Raw genomic sequence first — 8,577 nt, forward strand, 5'->3', positions numbered from 1 at the left:
AAAGAAGCTGGTCAACAAAAGATCAACAGAAAAGACCAAGACTCGAATCTGACAAAAAAGAAAATAGTGAAAGAAGAAGTAGTAGTAAACCAAGTGTAAGTAATCCCAAAACTGTTTTGAATGGAGATAAAGGTGTTTCTAAATCGTATCATAGAGATAGAATTATATCTCATGATGCACCGTTTAAAAAATTATCGCGTCGTAAATCCCAAAAACTTTGGCAGTTATTTAACGACGCCGAAAAACCTGTAACTCCCAGGAAGGAAGCCTTCCTACCGTCATCTTCTCAATCAACACAACGACGACGTTTAACCCCCGATTACAGCATGTTTCTCGAGAAAAAAAATCTACTCTCTCCTATTCCTCCTTCCCCTCCTTCGTCACGTCCACTCGTCCCTAATCAGCAGGTAATATCACCGTCTGTTAGTAAAAATCTGTCTGTCCGTCAAAATATAATTTCTAAAATTTCAAGCAGACATATGCTTGTTAATGATAGTTCCAATAACAGTCTATTTTTTCTACCGTCGTGGGTTTGATCTCCGACATCATTTTCTTCAACACTCGTATGACTCTTACCGATAAACCATTGGGAGTGTTTCCCATAATCGTCAAAACAATGTTTTTTTGGAATTCTAGCAGGGACAGAAATTTGTTGTCGTCATAATTGATATCCATCAAAGATAGAGCCACGTTCTGTAATAACTGTTGGTCTTCAACACAGGCTGATGATTTGACTTCAGCGATTCTCCGAATGAATTTACCGTAGGAACCGATCATGTAAGATATGTTGTTTAATTTCTTTTCAATGTACGTTGTAATGCCTTGGCTATTAAGTATAAAATTATCTAGGCGAATTAGTTTGTCTTGCCACTCGCCCAAGATTTTGTTAGTTCTTATCTTGGTTTTAACGAGACGTCTGGTGAAAATCAGCGGTGTAAAATTGGTTTGGTTGTCGTTTCTCAGTTTTCCGTTTGACTTGATATCAAACCATGAGAATATGGAAGGTGGATGAGTATGGTTAAACAACAGACCCATGTTAGTATTGTTTATCATCGGTTTAACTTCTACATTAATTGTATCTCGTGAGAGTTTACTAATGTGAATGTAACCTTCCGAGAGTCGTATATCTTCATCCGTTAGATTTCCTACACCCTCTGTTGTTACAGATCCTGAACTCTTTAAACCACTCTTGATTCTAAAATAGGAAATAGGAAATGAACGATTGACTTAACACTCAATTCCATAAGTTCAGCCATATTGTTAAGTGACACTTGCATGTTTCACAAAAACTTGTTCGTTAAATGTGACCGTAGTTCTGGTGATTGGGTAAAACGTATAATCTTGTTGAGTTGTGAGACTGTAGTTGGTCAGGGTTTCAATTAGCGACAGATCTGTGATGTGAATCGGGTTAGATGTCAGCGGTGATGGGAGTGGTATTGAGTATCCCAAGAAGTCTGATGTCTTAAAGTGAATCTTAACATCGTTCAATAAATGTGCGTTGTAAAAGTAATTTCGTTGTTCAAGTTGATTAAGTCGTCATGCATGATACCAGGAGGAATATAACACGCTCCAATAGAAGTTGAAAATAAGGAATAGCTTGGAGGTGTTCCTAAATTTCGGACGAGCGTTAACGTCCTTTGCTCTTTAGGTTTTAAAATGAACATCGAAAGAGTAAAAGGGGTGATAGTGCATTCCTTCCATTCTATTGGAAACTTGTCTAAAAGGACACCGATGTAAGGTCGAGTTAATCTAGCATAACGAACACTTCTTCTACTAGCGTTGTAAATGTGAATTCTGTTATCTCCCTCCGAACAACACGGCCCGGCATACTCCGATCCTGGTAAGACCATCATTTCCTTATCGTTGACATTCGTTGAAAACGTACCACACATTACATAACGAGCATTAGTAAAAGTTTTTCTCTTAAAGCCTATTCGTCGAATATGTGTTTGAATCGTCGCTATACCGCCGTTGTCAGTTATCATCATCAACCGAGGTCTACCAACGCTCGTGTCGATTCTGTATAAGGGTAATTTCTCACTGACCAGAGTAGTAGAAGTACGAGAATGTGTTAAGGCAGGTACGTTCAATTTACTGCTCCTGTAGATTTCTATGTCGGTCACACGAATTTGAGCGTGCATGTTTATATTATCATCGACATAACGCTCTCCGTACTCCCTTTCGAATTCCTCGTCGGTTAGAAACGACGCCATACTGTGAAGAATTCAAAATAAAGCTTCGTCGAATAACAATTAAGAATTTAAACCTACACAAGCCATAAGCCAGCGGAGGGATATTGAATTAAACATGTCAACAAATAACAAGAACCAACTCTCCCAACCCAACATATTGAGTGCTGGTGGTTTGATCTTACCTAATCGGTTTGTCGTCAATCCTCATCAAGGAGCTGGAGAATTGGTAGCATTTCGTTACGCTGGAGGCACAACTCCCCAACACTTAGTGTTCCCAGTAGGATCTTCTAAGATCAATTGGTTGACTCTAGTCAGGGGTTCCATTCGTTTTGGACAGGCTCTAACTCGATCGAAAAATTTACCCAACGGTCCATTAGACCCTAGTATTCGATTGGACGCTCTAGAACTGAAACGTCTTCGTTTCTGGCGAAGTTTCGATTTTATCAGCGAATGTTGCAGATCGTCGGGAATGACTCGTTACGAACCTTTTGCTATTGGTTGCGGTCTGTACGACCGGGAAGCTTTAAACCTGCATCCTAAAAGTGTTCACGAACGTAGTATCTTGTCCTTGGGTGATCATTTTTCGCGTAACAACACGCTATTAAGTGACATGGTCCACACCCGGGATTTATGGCTCCTACCTGACGCTGTGTATCAGAATCGAAACGACATTATCCGTCGGGTACTGGAAGCAGAAGAGAAGAGCGCTGCTTTGGATTGGGAAGACACATTACAGCACAACCGAACGAGATTTGAAGGAGACGAATTGGACGCCTCGTCGATTATTGAATCGTCCGTGTTAAATTATCGAAGAGAGGGAGTCGGTAGGTTAAGAAAGAACCGACTGATAGAATTCGCCAATAACGTTCTCACTAAAGAACAGAGAGACAGTCTCTGTGCAACTTTCGTACATCCCAACGAAGGAACATCTCAATCTTTCATTGACGCCTTAATCATTTCTCCCTGTAGAACTGGAGTGTATGAAATGTTGCATTCGTTATTAAAGATTATTAATTTTAGCATTTTGAACACGATTGGTTATGATGCTCATCGCATCATGATGTTCAAAATATTCGTACCGGCTTTACTGGCCGTATTCCTAAGTAACGGGGGTTTAGGAGACGTTCGAGAACGGTGCTTTTCAACTCAAGTTGTTTCACGACCAATCTGGAAAGACGACCATTGGCAGCATACTTGAACGCAGCGCCATGCGCGCTGATGCAAACAGGCAATCCAAGAACTATGCCAAGTACGATTCAGCTACGTTAAACGGTGAGTTGACAGAGTAATCCGCTGATCTCCCGCTGGCTATTAACATTGGAGTGAGTCTAAAGAAATGTGAATACGAAAAAAAGATTTTGAACATGGTTAATGACAACATCATTAATAGCATTGAGTAAAGAAAAAGTGGCATTACAACAAAGACGAGCTAGGAGAATATTGAAACGCAGAAAGTTGTCATCTGACACCGACTCAAAATGTTACCACTCTAAAAAGACCCGAACGAACGTTAGTAACGAATTAGTGGAAATCGAAGATGAGATGGACGAAGAAGAGTATAATGAAGATTGTACTAATGCAGAAGATATAGAAGAGGAAGATCAACCAGATTGCTGTAGTAGTAGAGATGTCGAGGAGGATGGATATCTGAGAGGAAGAGATGTTCGGATCCATCAAAGATTTGTGGTTGTGTAATAGTGGTATTCATCCTATCGATCAAGCCGAAATAATTAAAAAATTAACTTTCAGAAATTATAACAAGTTATGGTTGCTCATGTTTGCAAGGGCTATTGAAGTATTTCGAAAATGGTGTGTTCTGACACCTTCTTCTGTTGATCAGTCCTTCTTTTCTGTTAAGTTTAATCATACTGTGTCACAGATTCACGACTACAATGCTCCAACTATGGTTCACCATGCTAAATTTGTTTCTTCGGGTTACAATTAATATTGAAAATATTATCATAGTTCAACACGGTTTCTTCGGGAATGTAGTCACCCAACATAGAGTCGTAAACAATCTTCGATGCATTGTATACTTCAGGTTTGTAACTTTCCAAAGCTGCTGCATCCGATGTATTAAAAAAACTGCACAAATTCAGATTGCATTCCAAGATAAAATTGGAGAGTTAATCTGCAAACGTTAGCCTTTACCATTGAAAAGACACTAGGACAGAGCAACAACACATCGATATTCCATCCCTTCGATTTTAAAAAGTTCTTATACAGAATGTAAAGCAAATACAGAGTCGAAAAGGTTGCATTCTCGTTAGTGTGGAAACTCTTATTTAACTTTAATTTGATTTGAGATAAATAATCATACATCAATATTGTATTTGTGGTAAATTTTGTTGTAGTATCCTTTCCAAAGAAGAGATCGAGTACATTGTTTGGTTCAAGCGTTTCTAACCGATACATCGGATTGGTGATAATTTCATCACCAAGAGAGATTTGGGTGTCTTCAGATATCCAGATAGAGGATGGATCTGATGGACCATAAGCAGGCCCGAGCTCAGAACTATAAGACTCATTGATGACACCAGCTGTTGAGTACTGTACAGATTGGGCAATTAAAATACACGAGAAGGGGCCTGCCGATCCAGTGCTATAGTGTAGAGAATATTCACACGATTCCTGAGTATTGAGTACAGCCGACGTGTACTGATTACTATTACCTTCCACAGTCAAATACATGAACCTGTAAGCTGGTGTGTCAACGACTGTCGGACACAGAGGTACACCCGCCTGCTGATCCTCGAGATAATCAGATTGCACTAGCAATGTAATGAAAAGTATAGCATTGGTGGAGTTAATAGTGATTAACTTATAAACTCCACCACCTAGTGACTGCACACGCACGTCCAATCGAGCAGTATTTTTTATCATACATTGACAAGTCATCTTCTAATCTTCTCATACTGATAGGTATGTTTCCATGATGGTCAGTTGTTACTACGTTAGTTAATTCCTTCAACCAAGTTAGACACACTTTACCATATCGGTTAGGATAATAATTGCTTTCTAGACCTTTTGGTCCACGCAAACCGATTTCACCTTGAGGACCTGTGAAACCCATCACTCCCTGAGGCCCTTGTGGTCCATTCAAACCCCGTTCTCCTGGGTCTCCCTTAAGACCTTGTGGACCTTGTGGACCTTGTGGCCGGTCATTACTTGCAAGGAACGTTCAGCCCTCCCACCCTCAAAGAGGAAACGGGTAAGACACTCGGCTACCCTTGCACTGGCGCCTTGTCCCAATACATGACGTTGATGGTACCAAAACCCACTGGCGTCCAATCGCACTCGCACGTAACCCGCGAAGAAATCTTAGGCTATGTCGATTTAGTTTTGCAAAATAAACACAACCTCATCGATTACTTTTCGTCTCTAGGAAAACAAGAGACGTGCAACTGTACTTGTGATGTGTTCTGTCCTGTCTTGCACGCCAACGGCAGAGACGGACCTGTCGCAGCTGTACCCAGTCGCGGAAATAGACACAGTCAATTTCTGCTCATGTCCACTCTACCTAAGAATGATCTCAGTTTGACATACACTCTCTTGAAGTTACAGGCTGGTGACTTACATGTTATGAACAGCATTGGGCGTACCGACCGTCAAGGGTCTCGGATCAACCTCGATCATCTCAACATCAACACGGGCTGGGACCTCAACACGAAGGTTCCGTTCACGGCTAATGTGGTCCGCCAAAAGCAGTAACGTGGCATTCACTCCTTATTCGTGTCGACTTCTCAACAGACCTGCTAATTATCTCAACGACGAGAAATTATGGAAGCCCACGAGATTCAATTGGTCCGCAAAGACCATGGGTGCACACAACGGGCACGCTGCAGACATACCTCCTAAATCAGTCTATAACAAAATATCATCAATGATATTTACAATCCATCTCTAGGAGACAATCTTGTCGACCAGATTCACAATAAGGCGGTTATGGATGGTCAAGGCGGTTCGGTTTCTCGTCGACTAATCGATATGATGGAGAACGCAACAGGCACGTCTCCTTCGACTCTGAACGTTGGGATGTTCAATCCACATGTCGAAGGCAGTAGAGACGTGATTTCCTGCTTTGCCACATCCATATTCACTCATAGACTCTCCACTTACACCGTCCCTCAAAAAGAAGGGTTGGGAAGTGTTCCAGATTCACCCCTATGAACATTCCTGTAGAACCACTCAAAAATCCAACCATCGACTTGAAATCCGGACGAGTTTCATGGTCAATTCCATCTAGCAGTCATTCTCACATAATTTGTAAGCCGCAGCCGCAGATACCCTCACACTCACATGTCTACGGATTGCCCCGTCACCCACCCCACCTGTTTTATTCAACAATGTAACCCTTGAAGAAGAGGATGAGGAGAATAAAGAGGAGGATCATTACATGTCCATGAATAATTACATTAGCAGTTCTGCACCCAATGCTTCATCATCATGCATTACACCACCGCCTCTTCCTCAACGCAATATGACCATGTAAAGAGTGGAGACGATTCATGTGTAACCACAATTCAAACCCAAACCAAAACATAGTTCAAAATGAAACAAAGCCAAAGCATAGTTTAAATAATATTAAGAGATAGATATAGATTTTTTATTATTATAAATTAAATACACAATTTGTTAATGAATTTTTTTTTACCCTTCAATATCTGAAGCTTCGGAAGACTAAAACACACATTCACTTTGATCCCTTAAGGCGAATGTGTGTTTTTGAGTTATGATGCATCCAATTCTTAATTGGAGTGTGAACAGAATCTGAAGCTTCGGAAGACTAAAACACACATTCACTTTGATCCCTTAAGGCGAATGTGTGTTTTTGAGTTATGATGCATCCAATTCTTAATTGGAGTGTGAACAGAATCTGAAGCTCCGGAAGACTAAAACACACATTCACTTTGATCCCTTAAGGCGAATGTGTGTTTTTCTGTTATGTTGCATCCAATTCTTAATTGGAGTGTTAACAGAATCTGAAGCTCCGGAAGACTAAAACACACATTCACTTCGATCCCTTAAGGCAAATGTGTGTTTTTCTGTTATGTTGCATCCAAATCTTAATTGGAGTGTTAACAGAATCTGAAGCTCCAGAAGACTAAAACACACATTCACTTCGGTTAAGGTTAGATGACATTTGAATGTTGTCTAAACTCTATCGAAGTGAATGTGTGTTTTAGTATTACTGAGCGTCTGATTATGTGATATACTGTAACTGGTGTCTTCCCCATGGGACTTTTCTTTTTGTCTTTCTTTGCGTCCCATTTAATGCAACTGAATGTCATCTAAACTCTATCGAAGTGAATGTGTGTTTTTGTTTTTCGAAGCGTCCAATTCTTATACATTTATCAAGGTGAATGTGTATATTTGTATGACGCATCTTAATAAACTTATATTCACATGTAGAGTAAATATTTAACTTTGAGAATACCAACTCTGAAAATATCAGAAGCAAAAAGGTTGGGTCCAATATTTTACATCTCCATGCAAGACAACTTCAATGGCTTATGCTTTAATTTAACAATATGTGAATGAGGGATACACTATATATTCACATGTAAAGTAAATATTTAACTTTGAGAATACCAACTCTGAAAATATCAGAAGCAAAAAGGTTGGGTCCAATATTTTACATCTCCATGCAAGACAACTTCAATGGCTTATGCTTTAATTTAACAATATGTGAATGAGGGATACACTAACTTCAGAATATAAACTTTGCATGGGTATATGTACATCGAGAGTACAAAGTGGGTCCAAATCTTCATGGGGTGCATACAGATTATAAACTTAATTGAGATGAATGTGTGTCTGTGCACTACGGAGCGTCCAATTTCTATCTTTGTCGCGACAAACTACCTAAATTCGAGAATATAACTTTACAGATTCCTACTTTCTCCCTCTCTAATGATTTATATACCTTCCCCTCAGAAAAACTCAATTTTTAGATTAACGCTTAGGAGACGAAATCGTCAAATATCGGACCCCACTCTAGCTAGTGTTGATCATGAACAGATTCTGACTCTATCGGTGAATGTGTGTCGAGGGTGATAATCACCTGCAAAAAACGAGGGTGTTAATTCCACATATGGAAATGACGGGTGTTAATTGCACATATCATATAGTAGTGACGTAACAATACTGTGACGTAGTCTCTAAATTATCTGCAAAAATAGTAGTGATGTAACAATACTGTGACGTAGTCTAGCAATAACACGAGGGTGATAATCACCTGTAACAATACTGTGACGTAGTCACGAGGGTGATAATCACCTGCAAAAATAGTAGTGACGTAACAATACTGTGACGTAGTCACAAGGGTGATAATCACCTGCAAAAACACGAGGGTATAAATTGCACTAACAATCAATACTGTGAC

Source organism: Eriocheir sinensis, unplaced genomic scaffold (assembly GCF_024679095.1).
Source record: "Eriocheir sinensis breed Jianghai 21 unplaced genomic scaffold, ASM2467909v1 Scaffold493, whole genome shotgun sequence".
NCBI lineage: Eukaryota > Metazoa > Arthropoda > Malacostraca > Decapoda > Varunidae > Eriocheir > Eriocheir sinensis.